At 43.9% G+C, this 23515-nt stretch overlaps 1 protein-coding gene across 9 annotated transcripts in view; it reads left to right on the top strand.

The window, feature by feature from the left end:
* The window catches only part of KDM6B (lysine demethylase 6B), a 2050345-nt gene that overhangs the window by 168121 nt on the left and 1858709 nt on the right, over positions 1-23515 (top strand). For 8 of the 9 annotated variants that reach the window (XM_069646239.1, XM_069646242.1, XM_069646247.1 and 5 more), the window contains exon 2: positions 1181-1824. The exons of the other annotated variant lie outside the window; for it this stretch is intronic. The gene's annotated coding sequence lies outside the window, so the exon portion shown is untranslated. The remainder of the gene's footprint in view (positions 1-1180; positions 1825-23515) is intronic. 9 annotated transcript variants of the gene reach the window in all.

Genomic DNA, 23515 nt, shown 5'->3' with positions numbered 1-23515 from the left:
AGTGCGCTATATAAATGAATCCAATCAAATCGAGAGCTGGTAGTCTACATTTTCTATAGCAAGACAATCGACTCTGAATGCTTTTTCCATTAAAGCTCTCCTCTACACCAATATTGACTTCAAATAGTTTTAAGGTGCCATTTCCGGTCTGTTATGTTCAAGTTAGCCAAGCCATAGGTGAGTGTGTGGCAAATTGCTTTTTTTTACTAGGATACTCGCTGGTCGCAAACCTGGACATTGGGAAGTGTAGGGCTGGCCTTCAAAAGAATTAAGAGCTTTAGCATTAATGAGGCTTGTCAATTATGGTGTAATCTCTTTTTCCTTAGTCTAGAATCTTTACTGTGTATATGCTTTAATAACTGATTCTTACCAATAGTGGTGAGTAACCCATTTGGATTACCAAACTCTAAATGTAGATATGTTTGTCATTTTAATTACCTTTAGTAGTCTGTACGTGGATGCAATCTGTTGTTTTAATACAGTATTTTTATACTTGGCTATGTGACCAAAGTAATTTTATAGTCTTTGCTACTGTTACCTGCACTTCACACCTTCAAGCGTACCTTCTTCTGTGTTTAGTCTGGCTGCTCAGCCATACTCCAGTTGAGTTTTTTTAAGTATACACCCTGTTCACCATTAAGATGGCTTTTCAGAGCTCCTCGCCAGAGTATGTAATCTTAACATTTTGCTGCAACAGAAGAATTAACCCTTACATTTATCTTTCTGGCCTGGAAATTCCTGAACTGCAGGCTACAAGCATACCTCTGGAGGTCCGTCCTGGTCCACCTGAAATTGCTTGGAATTTCAGTTAATCCATCTTGATTTGCTTCTTTTTTAATTGGGTATAATTGTATATTAGTAAAATATTTTTGACCATGGAATAATAATACTTTATTTAGCACAACCTTTTCAAAAGAGATGGTTATCCCTTTCATGCCTGGTATATTGTGTGCTGCTAGACAGGAAACCTGACTGTCTGGTATGGCTGTGTCTCAGCTACAAATATGGCACCTCTTATAAAAGTTCCTTAGTTAAACCTGCAGTGCTCTGGTCCCCTAAATCCTGCTGCCCTCTGAATCCCAACCACAATGTATGTTACTTGTCTCTTAGAAAAGTGAAATGTTAAGCTTGTGTTCTATTTTTGGTAACACTTTTAATGTTGTGTTCCTCATTCTTGCAGGGTTTCAGTGACCACGGCTCAATGTGGACTTGTTAAGTACGTGTTTGCCTGTACTGAACCATGCTCAACATCCACTCACCACCTACCAGGAGATGATTGCATAAATTCCCACCAATATGAATTGTTGAGGCTTCTGCTAGTGGAGAAATTGGTAGATACTCATGCAGAGTGCCGATGTGTCCGCAAGTATTGTTCAGGATTTCATTGCAATAGTCCACCTTTGGACACCTGATTAGCCGCAGACACCTGTTATTGACCTGAACAGTCACAAGCTGCTACTCTTGGCTACTTTTATTGGTCACGTTCACTTAAGTATCAAACTTGGGAGTTCTAGATATATTTTATCTTAGAATATTACATTTTGATTGGAAAGCCCTTGCATCGAGGGATGTAGGCATGCCTTCATGCCAAGAAAGGTGGCTCGAGATGTTCGTCATGGTGGTCTGCCTATCGGTCAGTTCACAAAGACATGAACATTTTCAGTGCTCGGCCTGATGAATTGAGAGCGTGGCTTGTTGCATATGGTATAAACAAGAAAGATGACATTGAACACTGGAACAGATAGACTGCCTTTCCGAGAAAAACAATGCATCAATTGACAGTAAGGGCAGAAAAGGATCTGCGTGGGAAATTCACGAGTCCAGGTTGGTGGCTGTTTTTTTTAAAGATATTAGTGACTGGATTTGTTTTATTATCTCAAATAACTTTGCACCTTCATCTGGATCCCGCCACTTTTGCCCTTACATTGTATTTGATCCTTGTTCATCATGCATATTTTGCTGCAGAATTAAAATCTTGTAAGTGTAGATCATTGCATAAAATTCTAGCCCTTTGGACCTAAATCCACTTCATGTTTTCGGCATATCAACCCAAAATGCATTTACATTTGAAAGTAGTGAATCTAAGTGGGTATTATTTACACAGTGGTTATCTAGAAATCATGGTCTGAATGAGGCTCATGAGAACTGGACTTGAAGACCCCCTAAGGTAGATCATTTTGTGAAGACCATGTCCACGTTTCCGACATGGTGCTAAGGGCTGTGCCAGCAGGTTTGTCTCCCTAGCCGAAGTAATCGTTGCCTCCGTATCATTGCTTGTAGGGCTTCCTGAGGTGGTGAGGGGTCTGTGCCTATGCGAGTACCGGAACATAGGTCATGACTATATACCACAAATGTACAGGTATCTCTATGATGCATTATATGTAGGAAGGACACAGGGAATCATGGAATACCCAGCATTAGACACTCTTAAACCAGTTCAGACAATACCAAAACCACCTTAGCCCGGATGAGGCAACATTGGATACTAAGATTGAAAAGTGTCATTACATGACTCAAGTTGGCACTAGAATGGCCCATACATTTGAAGTCGCAAGCTACTAGCCAGGCATAAAAACTCACTTGCCCCCTAAGTACTCCACATATAAGTAGCACACCATGTATTACTTGCTAAATCACTTGCCAATGGCGAATGTTAAGGCCCGCTGTAATAAAAGATGTAGGAATTTCAGAGTCCAACACTCAGCAGGAAGACCCACTGATTTGTGAGTAAATGTTTCCATGAGCACGTAGAGAAATGTGTGAGAAACCACACTGGCATATATTAATATTACTGCAAAATAACCAGATCAAAGAACCTTGTCATCTAAAATGTACTCCACCTTTATGAACATATTGGCATTATAATTCATTCTTCACCAACAAGTGAACGATTATCAGGTAGATGGTATAACAATTTGATCTAAAATGTCCTGTTACAAATCTGAGAAAGCAACTGGGGTAGAGTCACATAAAGAAAATAACCTCTTGTTAGAGCAAATGGTACCATAGATAGATTCTGAGATATCCACTATAGTTTCCAAATTAAACATTGTGTGCAAAACATAAATCACATTGGCCTGATCATGTTGCACCACATACATAAGATGGTATCTCTAATATTATGACACCATAGATCTGCCAAGATTGGCAATACAAATCCCTGACAGTGCCATGGTACCTGTAGTAGCCATGTGGACACCAAACAAACAGTATGCCCACCTCTATGTTAACTTGCTTATAAGCTAAGATCGACTTTTCTAGTATTCTAGCAAACATATTAAGATTGCTGCATGCTCAGGATGTATGCGCCAACCATTTTTTACTTCTAGCCTCTAGGGAGTATTCAGGAAATTCCAAAATAAGGTGCCTCCCATCTGGTTGAAAGGACTTGTGCAACACTGTTGCCTATTGACAAATCCTTCAAAGGAGTACATGTGCAAACAGGGATTTGTGCAATCTCTTTTAAATACATAGAACTTTAGGTTAACACAATTATGATATCTTAAACCCTCCACATACTGTTAGAATTCAACACATATATAGTGACATTAATTCAATACATATCTAGAATAAATGTGCTCCCACTAACAACTGCTATAGTCTTTGCCAGAGGCTATATTTTCAAAGGTATGACCTTGGCAGAGTTCTCCACTAGCGCCTACCACTCGATTTTAATATTTGTTTTGTATTTTTGATTTGCTTAAAACTATTTAACAGTATGTAAAATAACCATCTAGAATTCTCTGCTTAAATAGCTTTTATTCTACCAATAATGAGAATGTTTGATTATCACTGTGAGTAGTGTAGTATTGTTATGATTTGTTTTTAATAGAAATAATTGGGTAGACATTAGGAATACATATCTAATTGATTGAGGGCAAAAAAGATAAATCCGATGCCGAATGTTGGTCAAGCTGTACAACAGATTGTCCTATTGTATATTGATCATCTAACAGGGTGCACATTTTTGCCCTTGCCATAAGTCATTGCTACTGATAATTGGCTCTTGGTGAGTAAGAAATGTTGTGCTGTGTGTACATGTCGAATTGTGGTGGTGAGGGACTTGCTGGATAGTGGCTTGGAACCTGAAAATATTACCCCTGCTGTAAGTAACATTTGTATGTATTACATAGTTTGTGACTATTGAGGTGTTTGGTCCTATGTCATGAGTTATTCCATTTTGGTTTTTGAGAATAATTAACTGTTTAGTTATATTTTCTTAATGTATTAATGATGTGTTTTATCAGTGTGATAGCCGATAGATACAAATGTATCATGGTCCTATTATGGCCATTTAACTAAATGTATGATATACTTTGAACATATTTGGATTATGTTCCCATAAGCATGTCGTATGTTGCATATTGCCTGATCTTTTCTATAAGAATTGAGGTACAACTGAGGGTCATTTATATGTTCATAGAAAATGAACAGTAGGGGGTTTTCTTAAAGGAGAATATCTTGCGTTGGGGATATTAGTTGTCCACACCTGGTATTTGAACTGGGCTCGCCCTAAAGAAGAATTACTGTACTATTTTAAAAGGTCTATTGGAATATTCCGATTCATTATTTTAAAACCAACTTATTTTAGATTTTTATTTTCCAAACAGATTTTATTGAACTGGATATACAGCTTCACAGTAAAAAGTACATTTTAGATTAATTCTTAAAAAGCCATATGTTGTCATCAGAAACACTTCTCTTGCTATGTTACCATTACCCTCACCCTCAACACCTAGTTGCCACTTACGGCTGTCCTGTAAAGATTATCAAGTGATCTTCACTTTCAGGAAGATGCCAGCAAAATCTAGATAGGACCTGTAAATTCAGTAAGAACAAAATTATTCTAACGGCCCACAGATGGAAAATCAAGAAATGGTGCCCAAAACCAGTGGAATTAGTTATTTGCCCCTCTCCTTTTTCTTTTTTCACATAGATTTTGATTGGCATTTTCAAAGAAATAAACATTTTCCAACCCCACCCCCCCACTGGTTCCTCCCCTTCCACCCTCACCCCCTCCCAATCGCCCTCCGCTGAAATTCTCCATTTCTCTGAAGATAAATCATCAAAGTTCCAATAGTCCATGTTCATATGCCACGTATTCCTTTTTCTGTCCCTCCGGATCTCTCCCTCCCCTGTAGTTGACCCTCTTATTAAATCATTCCCAAGAGTTTGATCTTCCTTGGGCACCATGCACTTCCAGAGTCCATCCGTAAGAACTTCATCACCAAGTCCCAGTCTGCCACAAAACCCCCATGGTCTCCTTGCAGAGAATAAGACACTCATTCCATTGCCACAAAATGCCAGACCATACCCACCTATTCATGTTCCGTCGGTGGATCTATCTTTTTTCCATTTTTGTGCAATCACCAATGTCCCTGCCATCATCAAAATGACATACAACCGTTGCTGTATTTTCGAAGCTAGGTCCCCAACTAGTCATCCTGCCCCCAAAATCGGCGTGCCATGCCATTCCCCTTCCCTTGATCCCGAGAATTTCCTCTATAGCTTATTCTTTCTTTTCCCAAAACCATAAAGTGCCACCAGAAAGGTTCCCACTAACTTCCTACCCCACAATCCCTCCAGCATTCACTTGATACCTTTGGAAAAAACTTATGAAGTCTCACCGGTGTGAGATGCAACTGGTACATTTGCTTTACCCATATCTCTTGCAGTTGGATTGACCTTGTGAGTTTGGGGATATTTACCTATAGTTGTACCCACTCATCCTCTCCAATCATCAAACCTACTGACTCTTTCCATTGCTTCATGTAACGGCTGCGATCTGGGACCTGATTCTGTTTGATATATATTTGTAAATTGTGCCCACCATATGTTGGTCCCCTTAGTCTAATGTAAGCAATGTTTCAAAGAGTAGGTGTCTGGTTGCCGCCTCACTATTCATTGGGTGCTGCAACCAATGCCTTAATTGGGTTTGGTGAAACCTCTCCCCCGCCCCCCAGTGAGAAGTCAAGTTTACACTGGTTGAAGGATTTGAACTCTTCCCCCCCTTGAACATGTCCCGTAGCTTAAGACATCCACACTTTTCCCACTCACTGAAGCTGGACCCTCTCGCTCTCAGGGAGAATTGCGAGTTATGGGGTGAATACTGTTCTGGTTACCAATTCATCCCACAAGGGCTCCAATCTTACTATGATACATGTTGTCTGGTCAATCCCTTTTAGGTTTCCACAACACCCCATCGAGGTGACCCCCCACTAGGGCTTTGTCCATTTGTCTCCAGACCTTCTGCCTGTCATTTTTACCCATGTTCCTTAGCACTGTAGTCTGTGCAGCCAAATATTATGCCCCAACATCTGGTTCTCCCATCCCACCCCTATTTCTTGGCATAGTCATTACTTGTCTTGCAACTCTTGGTTTCTTGTTGTTCCATATGAAATTCCCATTATGTCTCTCGACAGCTTGAAAACAGGACATGGGCACCCTCGTTGGAAGTGTGATGAAATAGTAAAGGAGTTTCGGCATAATAACCATTTCCAAACATTAATCCTTCCCATCCACGATATAGAAAATGGGCCTCCCTCCTGTAGCTTTTTCCCATTTTCACCTGCTAGAGGGGGATTATTTGCTATGAATAACGACTTGATGGCTTTCGTAATATTAACCCCCAATTATTTTATAGCCTTGGACGCCCAGGAATACCGAAATAACTTTTTTTTAGTTCCTGTTCCTTAACCACAGGAATTGTCGGGTTCAATACCTCTGATTTGTAAGTATTGATTTTTAGCCCTGCTACTAAACCAAATTTACTAAATTCCCTATCCAGCGCCCTCATTGATCTATGCGGAGTATTAACAACAAATCGTCTGCAAATGCTGCTACTTTGCGGGTTCGTCCCCCAAACGGAACTCCTAGAATATCATCCAATTCCCTTATTGGGGCCATTGATGGTTCTAGGTGAATCGCGTAGAGTAATGGGGGCAGGGGGCACCCCTGTACAGTACCTCTAGAAATTCTTTGCCTCCAATAATTGACCATTAATCAAGAGTTGCAGCGTTGGATTAGAGTAATTAGCCCTTATCTTAGACATGAATTTGGTCCTCTCCGTGTTCTTGACATCTGCCCTATGGTAATCATCTGCTACACCTTTGTTAGCCACATACACTCATCTGGAGGATCACTCTTTTATTTCATCTGTTGGACATAAACCAACGAGCTAACAAAAGCAAATTGTATAACAAAGTGTAATACCCTATTATAGAGCTTCCTGAAAAATTACCAGTAGTCGCATCGCGGATTGTGTAACTCGCAATTTAGCTATAGAAGCCACAATTTCACAATAGTTGACTGGACCTCAAGCCAGTATTCTTGGAGTTGAGGGCAACACTTGCAAATATGAGCACATATTCCTACTTCATAAAACCTCGCCAGCTCCTGTTTGATCTGCCCTGGGTAAATGCTTGTAGCCTGACTGAGGTGTAATGCCATCTTCTATTGTATAGCTGCCAATTGCATGAATTTAATTTACCTGGTAGCCTTTACCCATATGTCTTTCCAAATATCCTTTGAAGCTGAGAAAACTGTTTCCTTTTCTCATTATATTCTGTAGGCTATCATTTTGGATGCGGGAGAGTTTGAGTATATTATACATTCCTGATATGAGACCTTTACTCGAGCATGTATAATCTTTTCAAATTCTGTCCACCTTTTCACTTAATTGTACTACTCCTATGTCCCATCCCAATTCCTCTATATCTTTAAGGCATTCCGTTCAAAGGGATGGGACCGGAGCATTTTTTCAGCATCAAAACATTGTTGTCCTTTTTTTGTTTTTATGTGAAAACAGGTGCATGCGTTGACACGGCTCAGCATCCTGATGCCTACCCATCAGTTTTGCTCTTCAGTTTATATGCATGATCGGGATTGGGCAGGTACTGCACATGTTGGCTTTTCCAGCACTTTTTCTTTTTTGGATTATTCTCTCCACTTGTCATGGGCATTGTGGTCAGTTTGCCACCAGCCTATTCTGGGTCAAAAGGGGTTTTCTATTGGTTCCTTTTGCGGGTGTCACTAATCGGCATCCAATCCACATGCACTCTGCCTTGAGTGTCTGGCCTAGACCACCGCTGGAATTCCTGTTTCTATTGCAACTCCTTTTCAGTTTGCTTAATTGATTACAAACTTCAACAGTGGGAGGGCATCATCATCAGGCACAGAGTGTCTCAAATCCTTGAAGATTTCATCCAGGAGAAGAGAGCAAGATTGGTAAGAAATGTTCTTTTTAGCACACTCGGCCTGGTGACCTCTTCCTGGAGGTTGCTAGCTTCAGGAGAGACTGCTGTGGTCCTTGCATCACCGGGACTAAACTGGATCCCGGTGGAGTCTGAGGATTTCTTGTGGCTAAAGGCACCAATGGTGACCCTGAGGTTTCCCAGCCATGGGCTAAAGTTAGTACGGCAAAGCCGAGGATCCCCAGTCAAGGGCTAAATCTACCAGAGGGCTCTCATTTGATCTGAATCGAGGGGCTAAGAAGGAAATGGGCAACGCCAAGGTTCCCAGTATAAAGCTAAACAATAGCACTCCCAAGCTTCTCTCACAGAGGGCTAAACATAGCACTGGTGAAGTCTGACTAAGAATGCTAAACATAGCGGAGTGGCGGTGAGTGGCAGTCTTGCTGCCTGTGACTGCTATTGAAGTCTTTTCTCCCTGTCTACACCTGCATTGGAGGCGTGTTCCAGCAATCGCTACAAAACCTCACTTACTGCGCGGAGCGGACGCTGAGTGGAGGTGAAGGGCAGTCTTGCTGCCTGTGACTGCTATTGAAGTCTTTGCTCCCTGTCTACACCTGCATTGGAGGCGTGTTACAGAAATCCCTACAAAACCTCACTTACTCCGCGGAGCGGCGGTGAGTGGCAGTCTTGCAGTCATGCCAGGCAAGACTGCAAAGATGGCCACCCCATCGACTCCCTTTTTTCTTCCAGAAGATGGCCCAGGACGCCGTTTGAGGAGTTCTCGCTCCGGTACGGAGCCTCCAACTGAAATTACAGAATCTATCCTAGATTTTCCACAACTATCCAAAATCTCGGTGCATATGCCTTCTGCTGTGAAGTGCAATGAAAGTTGCGTGAATTTGAAACGTAATGCACCAACACCTCTCACAGACTTTTGAACGTCGATCCACTTTCAAACAATGCCAAGAACCCCCTCTTGGGTCAAAGACTTACCTTGAATGAACCTGCGACAAAGTCTGTGCCTCATGCACGGCCCCCGCGCGGATTCCCGCTAGTCCTACCTTACCCGGAGCTCTGCCATCCCCCGGAGGAGGGGCCGCGTTGAGTTCTCCAGACCCGCCGGCTTACGGGCGAGACATCTGGCGCCCCCGACGGGGGACCGAGGGGCAGGTCACCGTGGCTTGGGACCTGGGGAATCTCTACCTCAGCAGACGCAGGGAGACGCGCACACCGCGTCACCCATGGAACACGGTCCCGCTAGTCGTGCCTTATCCGGAGCTCCACCATTCCCTGGAGGGGGGGCAGCGTTGAGTTCTCCGGGCCCGCCGGCTTGCGGGCTGTCCCGGCAGGTGGGAGTGGAGCCTCTGCCGGATACTGCTGGGCTGGGGTCCGCCCTGGAGGGTGTGACATCTGGCCTCCCTGCGGGGGACTGAGGGGCAGGTCACTGTGGCTTGGGACCTGTGGAATCTCTACCTCAGCAGACGCGGGGAGACGCGTACACCGCGTCACCCATGTAACACGGAAGTCTCCAGGACTCGGCTCCGTCTACTACCGTATTAACAGTAAAAGCTTTGATTCACGACAGACCTACGACCAGTGAACCCACTGAAGTGACGGGCTATCCTATAAACAACTATAAAGCCAAAGCATCTGCATCGAATCAGGAAAAGGACTCAAGTGCACTCCAAAACCAAAAACAAAGACCACGAAAAGCTGGAGACTCAATTGATGAAATCGAGGCTCCACATGAAATGAAATAAAATAAAAAAAACAACTAAACCATTCACACGGCAGAGGTTGTCTCAAAAGCAGGGTAAGAACAACAAACCTGGCCGTGTAGGCCAAAATGCTGTAAGAAAGAGGATAATGAAATCTCAACCCCCGCTTAAACTACTATCAGACTTCTTTTGCAAGCATTCCAAAGCAATCCTAGAAAAGTGTCAAGAACTAACAGATGCTGAAATCCTTGAAGCTATCCATGATAACACCCCACCACGTAAGCAGCGCAAGGTGGCCCTTGCAATTCGAAAATCCACTCTACCGGCACCTAAAAGCTGCAACCACCTTACCCGAAAAATAAACAAGGGTAAATGGCAATTCATAGGAAAAATAGTACCTCCTCAAACTCTGAGACAGAGACGAACAACATCTGTACTTCTGCGCACACCTCAACACCCCCGAAGGCAACCAAAGAAACGGGAACCCTTGACTCTCATGAATGTCTCCAACTTGAAGCATCAAATAACACTAAAAATGGTCCAGAAATCGAGCAATAAGAAATTAATCCTATCCTGGATGAAAACGTGAGAGACAAGACCATCAAGTTTCCAAAGAGCCCTAACTCAGACCCCTTGGCAAGAAGTCTCCTATCCGGGCAAATACATCCCCACAAAGAGACTTGACATCAAACCGAGAAATAAATGACATCCCTGCTGAGTCAGGTAACAGCACTAAGCAGGTGGAAAACTCAATAAACTTAGCCCCAGAAAGGAAAAATAGGACCAATAAAGGGAGCACGGGAAATCTCTTTGAGAACAATTATTTCCAGAAAAAGAAAAATAGACTTCATTTTGAGAAATCTTTAGATACTTTCTACACAAACCTGGACAATTACAACTCCCCACGAAGATACTCTTTAGATCAATTTAATAGAACGCCGCCTTTAGCAGGTATACCAACTCCACGGCAATCATCTCCAGCAAAGACCAGATCATCTTCCCAAAGTTCAGCAGTACCCAAAGAAACGCAATAAAAAAAAACAGACATGTGTACATTGATGTCGGCAATAACGATTGCCTTAACACCCTTTACCAAACTGTATGAGACAATTGGGGATGTACTTAAAGACCACACATCAATCCAAGCAACGATGCTAACTAAATTGACCTTTCTTGAAGCTATATCATGGCACTAGAGTCAAAGCCCTTGCATCCAGCTTTGGAACAACAACTACCTCGAACAACAACTCCACAAGAAGCCACATTGGTTCTGAGACAAGTATGTCAAACAAGGTCAAACTAAGTCAGAAGGCACTCAAACTCTTCCTTTATCGACTTAACATCAACAGTGACCTTACCAACCGTAAAGCCTTTGATTACCAAAGAAACCAAAGGAGCGAAACCAAAACCCAGTGATAAACCAACACTAGAACCTATCTTTCACCAGTTGGGGTAGCTAAAGGCCAAACGACACTATCCACACCACTCCTAGAAATAGCAGCGGCACAATCAAACTCAAAATTAATCTCACAAGAAGTTCAAGATCCCTTAACTGAAGAAATCGAGATAATCAGCCAATCCCCCAGGGGGGGGGGATAGAAGACTTCTTAGAAAATGAAGCTCTGATGAACATTACGCAACATCTGACTAACTCTACTAAAGGCTCCCACCTGGAGACCCAAGAAATTCCAAAAAAGACTTCTCAACCTCAACTAATTAATAACGATGACCCTGAGACTCCAGAGTCACCATTTCCTACTCTAGAGGATTGTAGACGTCGTGTGATCACGAAAGGCAACACCAACTCTAAAGCCCAAGCCCACCATCTCACTTCCCCCTCGGAATCGACAAAGAATTACCGAAAATGTGATGTAGGAAAGTGGGACAAATCTAAGTACCATCCGAAGGAGTCCCACGATGACAGGTCCAATAGGAGAAATCAGGATTATCGACCTGCTGAGCGAGCGAGAAGGTCCCTAAATCGAGAGCAAGAAAAGGGATCCTCATGGGTTACCTATAAATCAAAGACAGACATGTATCAGAAACCTCAAAGAAGGCCACAAGCCCGATGGATACTCAAGCTAGAACAGATCCCTGGTAATCATGATGGCGTTATTCGGAATAGAAGAGCAGTAATTGAACTATTTCATCACATTCCGAAATTACGCTGTGTGAAATCGGACCTTCAAATTGTCGACCCTAGCCACGAGCATTCAAAGGCTATTTCACATCTATACATAACATCATCAACTATAAACAACCTTTCAAGAACAGCGGCAGAAGATCTTCAAATTATGGGCTATGACTTAACTGAATCTTCTAGAAAAATCAAGGACAGTAGAAATTTGGAAGGCCAAAAGAACTTAGAAACTCTGCAAAAAAATTATCTTTTTTTCTTATTTTTGATACAGCTGAATAAATCAACTTTTCAAAATTATCAAACGGATATACATTTCCAATTTCATTCAAAACAATTAATAACAAACAAAAAATTAACAATGATAAAAGGTTACAGTACAGAGCATGGCAAATAAAACATCATTTGAGCGATTAATATGGAGATTTAAAACTTAAAATCTACTACATTTCAATTGTTTTCTCGAGTGCACAAAAATAACTGAGTATATACAATTGATATTCATAGTTCAAATTAAGTTTGTACATACATTTCACCAGGTAAAATGGCTTCCAAAAGTGCACCAAGGCCTTTATGACCGAAAATCTTGCGCTATTAACTAAAATGCTCCATATCTCATTTTCATCCAGTTCCTCATGCAGATTCAACAAATTGGTGAAATGTTTAGCCTGCATGTCCTTCAATTTAGGGCAAGATATTATCACATGTTGTAGGGATTCCCTCACAATATGGGATTCACAAAACCGACAAAAGTTTAAATCAGCAGAAATGATCTTACGCCTCACCAACACTTCCCTAGTCATCCATAAGTTAAGTCTCAAGCGCATAAATGTATTTCGTACATTTGCAGAGGGGCATTTCAAAAGATAACCTGCCACTTGACCCAGGCACTTAATTCCAAAATGATTATTATTGAAATCTTTATATTTGGTACAGAGGTCATAATTTTGAATCCAATCCCATAGATAATACTTTTAGCATGGGCTGGATTTTCAATTAGGAGCTGTAATGGGATATCGGCTGCTACCAAAGTATCCAGTACTAGAATTCGCCATTTTAAAGGAAAAGCAAGAGTAGAAGAGGACAAGTAGCGGGCAACCGTACTCAGTATATTATTTTTAGCCACGCCAAGCAAACATTTACGAAAGAAGGAGCACATTCTCCATTCGACCCTGCTAAATAGTGAATTCAGACCCAATTCAAAACGTAATATAGGTATGGGTGAGCAATTCGGTAAATGTAAAACCCTTTTCCAAAACGCCACCTCCAATTTATTCCATGTCTCATCATTTGAATAAAACTTTGATTCAACACCATAAAGAAGAACAGGAATGAGTTGTTGCTCATAGAACATTAAGAGATGCTTTAAAGTAAATTTCCCGTACTTATGAAGTATTTTGGCTTGTGAGATCAAAGTCAGAAGTTTGGACTGTAAGGTAACCAAATATTTGCTATCGCCAATACTATTTTGTATGAAAAGGCCCAAGTATTTGTATTCCAGAACTATATCCATGGGTTCCTGTCGCATGCGCCAAATTCCATTATCATTTTTGGATTTCCCTTGAGGTGTGCAAACCAGAATCTGAGATTTGTTCAAATTTACTGTAAGTTGATTCCTCTCAACATAATCAGAGAGGGCTGATAGCAAATTCTGGAGTCCCCTGGGAATTTGAGATATTAAAACTAGGTCGTCAGCATAGAGTAGCCAAGGTATGCGCTGACCACCCAATTCAGGGGCATCCGACATGATTCTGAGAAGAGAGAGACCCATGTCAAAAATAAACAAATTAAACCGTATTGACGCTAGAATGCAACCCTGTTAAAAAATGATCGACCGAAATCACTGGTGGTGGTACATCGCAGAACACCCAAGAAAACAAGAACTAACTCGGCGGTTAACGAGACCTATTCCACCGACCCCCACAAAAAACTGACGGTGGTGAGACCAAAAACAGCGGATCGACCTTATAATCTCACCCATCAAAACATTCCAAAAGCCAATAAAAAAGGTGCCTGAGACATTTTGCCAGATCTAAGCTCTCAACCCGAGGACCAGCATTCAAAAGAAACTTTGAAAATCTCAAGAAACGTCCGGAATGATACTTGTTCCGCTACGATAAAACCACAAGCGAGCACTTCACTGCAGACCATGTGGTCATGGCTTCCAAAAGCCTTGAAGTTTCAACGTCAAAAAATAGCCACTCGAAACCAAAGAATACAACTCTACAAGCGACTTTCGACAGCCAACAGAGCATGACGTAATAAAGATGTGCTCATGGAACACTCGGGGCTTTCTTCATTTAATAATCCCGGGCACTATGAACCTGGGCGACGACAACATCGTATGCCTTCAGGATACGTGGCTAATCCAAAGCCCTACCCTTGATGGCTACGAGATCAACATAGCCCCAGCCAAAAAAGGCATTACAGCACGCCCCACAGCAGGGTTACTAATTGTGATCTGTAACGGACGTGGCCTAACGTGCATTCAAAAACTGAAAGAAAATCCTTACATGCTGATGGTGTAGCTAAATTGGACAACTACTGATGCGGAGAAAAATAAAACCTCTTCAAAGCTGGTAATCATTATCATCATTTACTGGAATCCGGCAGTCATTGAACCTACACAATTTATTAACATGATTGAGACTGAAATTGACTGGATCCAAACAACTCACCAAGCTGACCACATTGTAATATGTGGTGACCTGAACATCAACCTCCAGGATAAAACTGATGACAATAAGACAAAATCCCAGAAACCACCTACTGACCAAAGGGCAAGTAAATGGATTTCTCTAATCTTGACTCGGTCTTTAGTGACCCTAATAGACCTCCGACTTGGGAAAGAGCTAACTCGAAATCAACGATTGATCATATTTTTGTGACACGATCTTTACTACCACAAATGACATCTTTTGCGTGGTGAGGACTTCTGCAAGTGATCACAAACTCTTACTAACTACTTGGTCTTCAAGCCCTCCAAGTAACCCATCAATGATTTCCAATCTTGAGTTAAATAGTCAAGGTACAAGACTTAAAATGACCGAAATTGGTGGATTATATCCTGCTATTAAATACTCTTAAAGTTCCACAAGGAAAGAAAAAACAACCCAAATCACAGCAAAAGCATGTTTACAACAAATTGGTCGCTGGAAAAAAAGAGGGATCTAAGAAGAATCAAAAGACGGGCACAAAAATTAGAACCTCAGATTGCCGCAAGCACCATCTGTGAGGCTCGGAGAATTTATAAAGCATGGCTGAGAGCTCATCGGGGTACATTATATCAACAAGATGCCGAGAACATTCTTGAAGCCATAAACGTCAACCATGCCAGAGATTTTTGGTCCCTTTTACACTCAACATCTGCAGGAGGCCTTCCTTCTCAACAGAATGGAATAGGGGAATCGACCTGGGAGAGCTATTTCAACACTCTTTCAACCGCCGCAAAATACTCAGGAGGACATGGGTAGATGCAACAGCCCATGGATACGGTTGGACAATAAAGAGAACATCTTGGACCTAATAAGAAAATTAAAACCATCACGTGCTCCAGGACCAGATGGTATAACAAACCTTGACTTGAAAACTCACTCCGAACCATGGTCATCTCTTTTAAGTGTGATCTTCAGATGCTGCGCTGACTCTAAATCCATTCCTCCATCATGAAACTCTGCGAACATAGTACCTATCTACAAAAAGGGAAACCAGGCTGATCCAGCAAATTACTGCCCACTCACCCTGCTAGACCCAATAGGTAAAGTTTTTGGGTCTCTTCTTCTCCAACATTTTACAGCATGGACCAATAAAGCCACCTGTCAGGACCACCTACAGACAGGGTTTAAAAAGAACATGGGCACGAACACGAATATACTCATCTTGACCTCCTTGAAAAGTAAGATCTTAGAAGGGAGTCCTAGAATATTCATCGCCTTTGTCGACCTCACCCAGGCGTTTGATCGAGTTGACCGTTCTAGATTGTGGCAGAAACTAGCCTTCTGGAAATGCCCACATGAGATACTGGACCCATTTAAAGCCCTATACTCCAACACGACCATGCAAATCTGTTTGAACCGGCCCCGTTCTGGACGTACCTAGGTGACTATCGAGAATCAGAAAAGTCGGTAAGATCATTCCCGCCAAAGCTTGCAGGTGAACAGATCAGTCGCCTGCTGTATGCGGACGACTTCATCTTCTTAGACCACACCCCAATAGGTCTACAATGACAACTTAATAACTTACAGCAATACATGGCGGAAAACAATTTGGAGATCAATGAAGAGAAAACGAAAATGATGGTAACTGAAAAACCTCCTAAGAAGAACGAAAAGATGTCTCTTCGTCTGGGATTAGTCACAGTGGAAAGAGTCAACAACTTAGTACCTAGGAGTCACCCTGGACAGCATGGTGAAAGAAAAAGCTATAAAGGAGGTACTTTAGGAGAAAACAAAAAAATTGGCGGCCCAGCGGAAAGCTATTGATATCAAATTTGACGCTTCTCGACAATCCCAGTCAGAGACTTTTACGAAAAGAAGGTTATACCATCCTTAACCTATGGCTCTGACACTATGCCCAACCTTCCGTCAGAGCTATGGGCTAAACTAGAAGCAATTTTCTGGAGAACAATCTTAGGCCTACCAAAATCTACCTCAGTTGCAGTGATCAGACGTGAACTTGGTCTCTCATCATTGAAAACAATAGACTCAAATAGCCTTATGCTATACAGGAAATGCATCCTGAAAGATACTCCATACGTCTACCGTCAGATAAATCAAGAGCTCCTGCTCGGATCCTGTAAAATGTTGTTCAAATGGAAAGCAGACAATATGGCCCTTTTATATTCAGTGGAAAGCTGTGAAGATGGGCTTGAAAATAACCCAGTAGAAATCATAAAAAATGAGAACTTGACTGGATAAAGACCTTAGAAACAGCAAGCACAAACAAACTCACCACGCATCTTCCTCTGATCTTAAAGAAATTGGATACCTTACAATCTTACATCAATTTATTTCCGAGCAGTTCAGTGCGTAACTTCTTCCTAAAAAATGTGTTTGAATTTACTGGAAATGAATGAAATATTAGCCATCAGAGGCTCAGCCTTGACAAATTGTTGTCGCCTCTGCAAGTCAACAACAAAAAAGGAAACTATTCCTCATCTGCTCCTAACCTGTCCGGCGACACAAGAGATCTGCTCTCTATATTTGAAAGATGCCATCTCAAATTGTACTCTTCAGGATAAGGAGAATTGCTGGTATAAACTAATCGGAGGAGACAGTCCGGCATGGCTACTGGCAACAGTGAACATTATGCAACATATTACTAAAGTGATGCTTCCAGCTCAAAACCTGAATTTGTTTACCGCACCATTGACCTAATGTAAGACCTTAAGACTTTTTTCTTTTCTGTTCCTTTTTTTTTTTACTTTACTACAATGAAACTTCAATTTTGCCTTCAGCTGTTTTGTTAAAAAATCTGATTGGATTAAATACAATTTAAAAACAAAACATAGCAAGACCACCCAAATGGGGGGTACTGGTAAGGTGAAATTGGACGGAAAACATGCTGTGCCCTCCTCAAGTCAGAGGGCTAATGTTGTGATGCCGTGCAATTTCAATTTTCACGAAAAAAAAGGGGATTTCACAACATCACAGAGGGTGACATTTTGAAATGATCGTTCTTTATCTTCTCCACAGAGCAGTGGCCTATGTTAACTTTCGGAGCTTCTCTGGGCAGAGATTCTCTCACCGCTCCTGTAAAATGATTGGCTCCAACGAGGATGTCCTTGGCTCGACCTCATCACTGGAGGATTCCTTCTTCGCTAGGTCCATACATTCAAATTGTATGAGGGAATACTCTAAAAATATGTTTAGATATAAGTGCTTCCTAAGACCAAGGAACCCGTTAAGTGACCTAGAGCCGAGGCACCAGCAGCTCCTTCATAAAAACTGAAAGACCAGGAAGACCCCCCCCCCCTTCAGTGAGCACAAAGCCTCAGCTCCTAGATTCTAGGAATGTGTTGACTGATTCCCCTCCCTCCAGATCACCAGATGAAGGGACACAGTACAGGAAAAAGGAGATAAGGAAATTCCCATACTCCTATGTCCCGTCCCCTTTCCTCCATACTTGTTGGACATTCGGTCCTTTGGGACGGGACCGCTGCACTTTTAATGCATCAAGAAATCAGTCCTTTTGGCTGGGTGGTCGGGGTCAGACACACTTGTATCTCAGGGAATATTTTATTTTTGTACCCTTGTCCTTCATTTTCCTGCTCCGGTTCCACGGTCATCTTTCTTCGATCTATGCCGTAGCATGTGGGATTCGTGTCCTGTACATCGTGCGAACATCTTTTCGTGAGGGCAGAACCCTACTCTTTGCCAGGTGTGCTTAGGCCCGGAACACCGGTGGGGCTTGTGCTTCTACTGCGATTCCCTTTCCATCCGGGCATTCCATCGTCGGCTTGTAAGGTGGGAGGAGGTGTTCCAGCAGATTCCTCCACCACATTTACAGCAGTTCATTGTAGAAAAAATGAAACAGCCAGTAAGTTTGTTCCTTTTTACGGCACCACGTCCAGGGGACTCCTTCCTGGGGTCTTCTGTGTACCTGGGAGGGCTCAAGTGGCTTTGTTACCAGGGATCTTCTTGAGGTGTCCCGAAAGGGATCTAACCGGCGCTCCGGAGTTTCCTCCGAGATCCCCTGCAACGGCCAGATCTTCATTTGAGTTTCCGCTTTTGGGGGCTAAACTTAGGCCCAGTAATTCTGGGGCTGTTGTCACCGGGGTCAGCCCAGAGGTTTCCATATCTGGAACGAAGTGTACTGAGTCTCAGCTCGAGGTTCCTGTTAAAGTGACTAAACCTACCAGAGTTACCCCTGAGGTTCTCCAATTTGGGGCTATATCTAAGTCAAGCCGGATTGAGGGGTCCCCTTGTGGGCTCTGACTTCAGGGGTTGACTCTAAGCCTTCCCAAAATCAGGCCTGTGGTCTAACTGACCCTGCTGAGTGGGCAAAGAAGCTGGTTAAACACCTTAAGTCTTCGAGTACCGGCTCCGCTGAGGTTCCCTCACTTGGGGCTAATTCATCAGCAGTCTCTAAGGGGTCGCAGAAACACTCTAGATCTGCTAGCACTGGCTCTGCCGAGGTTCTTTGTAACAAGGCTTAAATGGAACACAAGTCCCTTGATTCCCCTGTGGTGACCACTGCCTTACTGACACCTGTGAATCAGTTCACCTCAGGCGTTAACAAAATGGCGGTCCAACCCCTGCAGTCAACGGTGGCCATTTTGTCTACCTCTCACACCAACGTTCACAACGGCTGGTACTGAGGGGCCTGTTTTTGGGGCAGAGCAGCCTTTTCCACGTTTTGTAGATATCAAGAACCCGTTCCGCCCGCCAATGGATTGGCATGCTCAGACTCTGCTGTGGCGCACAGTCTCGCTCCCTCCTATGTCCGCTCCTTTTTGGTTTACGTGGATCCAGTTGGTGGGGGACCATCCTGGCAACCATCCTCTTTGCGATCCTAGGGTTATGCCCTTCCAGGCGGTCTCTACCCACTCCAGCGCCTAGACCTTCTTCTGAGGATGCGTTTTTTGGCAGGTTTTAGACACTTATGGATTCTGATCTCATGAAGGTGTACTTTAAGGATTTATTTAAGGAAATGTATCCTAAACTGCCTGAACCGGCAATCCCTCTGCAGGCCCCGGTAGTTCCACCTCCTCCGCCACTTCCTGTGGGGCCTCCTCCTCCACTGCCTCCACTCTCTCCTGTGGAAAAGATTCCCGTTGCGCAGTCAACCTTGCCCTGGGGGCCTAAGGCGCCGCTTGCGGCAGATCAGGTTTCTGCTCCCACCTTACAAGATGAGGATCAAGCGGACCAGGACAGCGACCACCCACCCCTCTCTATTGTAGCCTTTCACGGCCGGGTTGTGGATATGTTGGTGCTGTTAGACATCCCAGTTCCCGAGCCCCCGGCTCCACAAGAAGGGGTGCTTTCTGGAGCCTTGACTCTGTCTACACAGGAGCACACTGGCCTGTTCCTTCAAAAGATTGTTCTGGCCGAAGCCTGCAAGCTCTGAGGAAAAACCTCATTCCGGGCAACATCTAAACAGGAAAATTGACGCTCGCTACAAGCTACACGTGTCTGAAGACATATCCTTGTCTGCATGTCAACTAATCTCATCAACGGTGGTGGCAGCAGCTACGCTCCAGTCGAAGCCGGCCTCTACATCCTCCACTGCAGCATCTCAGGTCCTTTCCAAAGAGGACCAGCTTATTGACGTCATTGGGGAAAAGGGTATTTTCCAATTCGGCTCTTCAGGTGTGTCAGGCTAATAATGAGCTTATCCTGGCGGCTGCTAATGTCAAGCTGTGGAAGGAGCCCGCCGAGTTTCCGGAATGTATTCCTCCTGATAGGCTTGAAGACTTTAAGGGTGGCTTATCCGATGCCAGAGTTCTGGCGCAGGATCTTCTGGAGGATGGAGCCAATCATGTAGACACTTCTGCTCAAGCCCTTATAGTCGGAGTAGATATCTCCCACCTAGCGTGGCTGCATGCTACAAAATTTTCAAAGGAAGTTCAGGACAAGGTGCTTGATCTCCCCTTCGAGGGTAAAGAACTGTTCCACTCCACCCACAGAGAAATTCAATATGATTACACCATGCCAGATAGTCCTCTCTCCGGAAGGGCGATTGGCTCAGCATGGTAGACCTTCAGGATACCTACATACATATTCTGATCTGGAGCCTGCATCGAAAATATCTGTGGTTCTACGTGGGCACGGACACTTCCAGTATCATGTGCTTCCGTTTGGTCTCAGCTCGGCACTGTGTGTCTTTACAAAGATGACAAAGATGATGGCAGTCATCGCAGCATTCCGCAGACTGCAGGGAGCTCATGTATATCCATAATTGGATGATTGGCTCCTGCGCAGTCCTTGCCCACAGGCTGCTACGGCCAATCTTCAGTCACTCCTTCAGCTCCTGTTCCATCTTGGGCTGTCGATGAACTGGTGGAAATCGTCGATGACGGTCGCTCTAGACCTGATCTTTCTGGGTTTCCGTTGGGATACCGTCCGTACCAGAGTGTTCCTGATGGAGGACAGGATTGCAGACCTTTTAGCCACGTGCCAGCTCTTCCTGCAGTCCTCCCACATGTCAGCCTGGTGGTTGAAGATACTCTTGGGCCTCATGGCCTCTTGCGTGTTAGCTCTACCTTTTGCACGACTGAAAATAATGCTCAATCAGCTTGCTCTTCGGAGATGCTGTCCCAGGCTACGGATCCGGACTCTTAAGATGATTCCAGTCCCATCCTGCATGACGGTGGATCATCAATGGTGGTCGTCCGCCAGCAACCTTTCAGTCGGGACTTCCTTCCAGGAGCCCTGCCCACAAGCAACTGTTACTACAGACTTCACACTTCTGGGTGGGGAGTGCCACTGCGCCACCTGGAGGTGTACGATTTGTGGATCCCTCAGGACAGGCGGTTCCATATCAATTACCTAGAGCTCCTGGTAGTTTTTCTGGTGTGCAAGGCTTTTCAACCCTCTATCACCAAATTTGCACAGACAATTCCTTAGCATTGTTCTACATCAACAAGCAGAGGGGCACCAGGTCTCCTCCTCTGGTGGACCTTGCTATCCAAATTTGGAATTGGGCTATCCAACACAATGTCTGGCTTCAAGCTGTGCACATTCCAGGTCACATCAATGTGGCTGCAGACTCCCTCAGCCGGCAATCTGTGGGAGATGAACACTGATGTTCTCACCAAGATCTTCCAGCAATGGGGTTCTCCAGCGGTGGACCTCTTTGCGACCTCATTGAACCGGAAACCTCCTCCTTTATGCTTCCAGAGACGGGCTCAGAGTGTCTTCCTTGGGGAACGCCCTCAAGATCCCGTGGCACAACGTGAAGGCTTACGATTTTCCTCCTTTGCTGCTGATGCTTCAGTCGTTCTGGAAACTTAGGAGTGCTTCCAACTGCACTCTCCTCTTCATAGCTCCTTGGTGGCCAGCCAGGTATTGATTTTAAGAACTGCAGCACCTGTCGGTGTGTTCCCCGATCAGGTTGCCGCAGATACCCAACCTTCTTCACCAGAGCAATCATCAGTGGTGGCACCCCTCCCCACAATCCTTCAGCTTGGCGGCCTGGTCCCTGAGTTGCGATCATTATTGCCGTTTAACCTCTCTGAGGATAACATGCATATAATTCAAGCGGCACAAAAGCCCTCTATGAGGGCTCAATACAGGAGCAAGTGGCTTCTATTTTGTCATTGGTGTCTAGCCACAGAGCTTGGTCCCAGACGCTTCTATTGACTGTGTCTTGTCTTATGTATCTGACCTTAAAGCCTCTGGCATCCATATCTTATCATGCAGGACATATTGATCTGCCATTGCGGCTTATCTGTCTACAGACAGTTGCTCTTTTTCACTGGCGAACCCAGTCATCATGAGGAACTTTGCAGGTCTTCATCTTTTTCTGCCAGTTCGGGCCCCTCGGCCCAAATGGAATCTGAATGTGGTCCTCACTGCTTTCTCATAAGCCTTTTGAACCTATGGCCGACCTCAAGTACCTTTCTTGGAAGGTGGCTTTTTTGATTGCTATAACATCTGCAAGACGAATAAGTGAGCTTCAAGCGCTCTCTGTGGAACATCCATTCCTAACTTTCCACAAGGATAAGGTTGTGCTTTGCACTCATCCTTCTTTCCTTCCAAAAGTGGTTTCTGAATTCTACTTAAATCAGTCAATATCTTTACCGGTCTTCTTCCCGAACTCTGTCTCTGATGCAGAGTTTTACACAATCTAGACATCAGACGTGGTCCGAAGTTTGGTTCGGCAGAACAGGCAAACATAGAAGTTCTTCACAACTCTGTTACGTTTGGTGACCTAAAAGGGAAACTAGCCTCGAAAGCGTCCATCTCGCGTTGGATAGCCTCATGTATTTCCGAGGCTTACATAATTCAGCCCCCAAAGGGCATTCATGCACATCTGGTCCGTGGCAAAGCGGCTGCTGTTGCCTTCCAAAAATACGTCCCTTGGGGGTCCATAGCCAAAGTTGCTACCTGGGCTACCCCATCGGCTTTTTGCAGACATAATTGTCTTGACCTGAGCTCCCGGGCTGATGCACAATTTGGCCAGGCAGTTCTTAAGAATTTGTTCCAATAAGGGAATTTCCATCCACCCGTATTTCCTATGTTCAGTGCTTGGGAATCTCCCACAAGTATGGAAGAATGGGGACAGCACATGGGAGTATGACAAAGTTACACATTGTAGTGTCTACCTTACTCCTAGTGCATAGTCCCCTTTCCTCCATACGCCCGCTTGCTGTCCCCTCTAATAAGTATCCTCTATTGTTTATTGTTGCTAAATGGTCCTGGACCTGGTGATACAAAAGGAATGAAGGGCGATGCGAAGGGCAGAGCTCAGGAAGGCGGGTCTGCGGTCACGTCGGGTGGCGCCATGTAAAAATAAAAGAAGAACAA

This window comes from Ambystoma mexicanum, chromosome 1p, assembly GCF_040938575.1.
Source record: "Ambystoma mexicanum isolate Mex_15411 chromosome 1p, UKY_AmexF1_1, whole genome shotgun sequence".
NCBI classification, from domain to species: domain Eukaryota; kingdom Metazoa; phylum Chordata; class Amphibia; order Caudata; family Ambystomatidae; genus Ambystoma; species Ambystoma mexicanum.
This window is presented reverse-complemented; position numbering and strand designations above follow the sequence as displayed.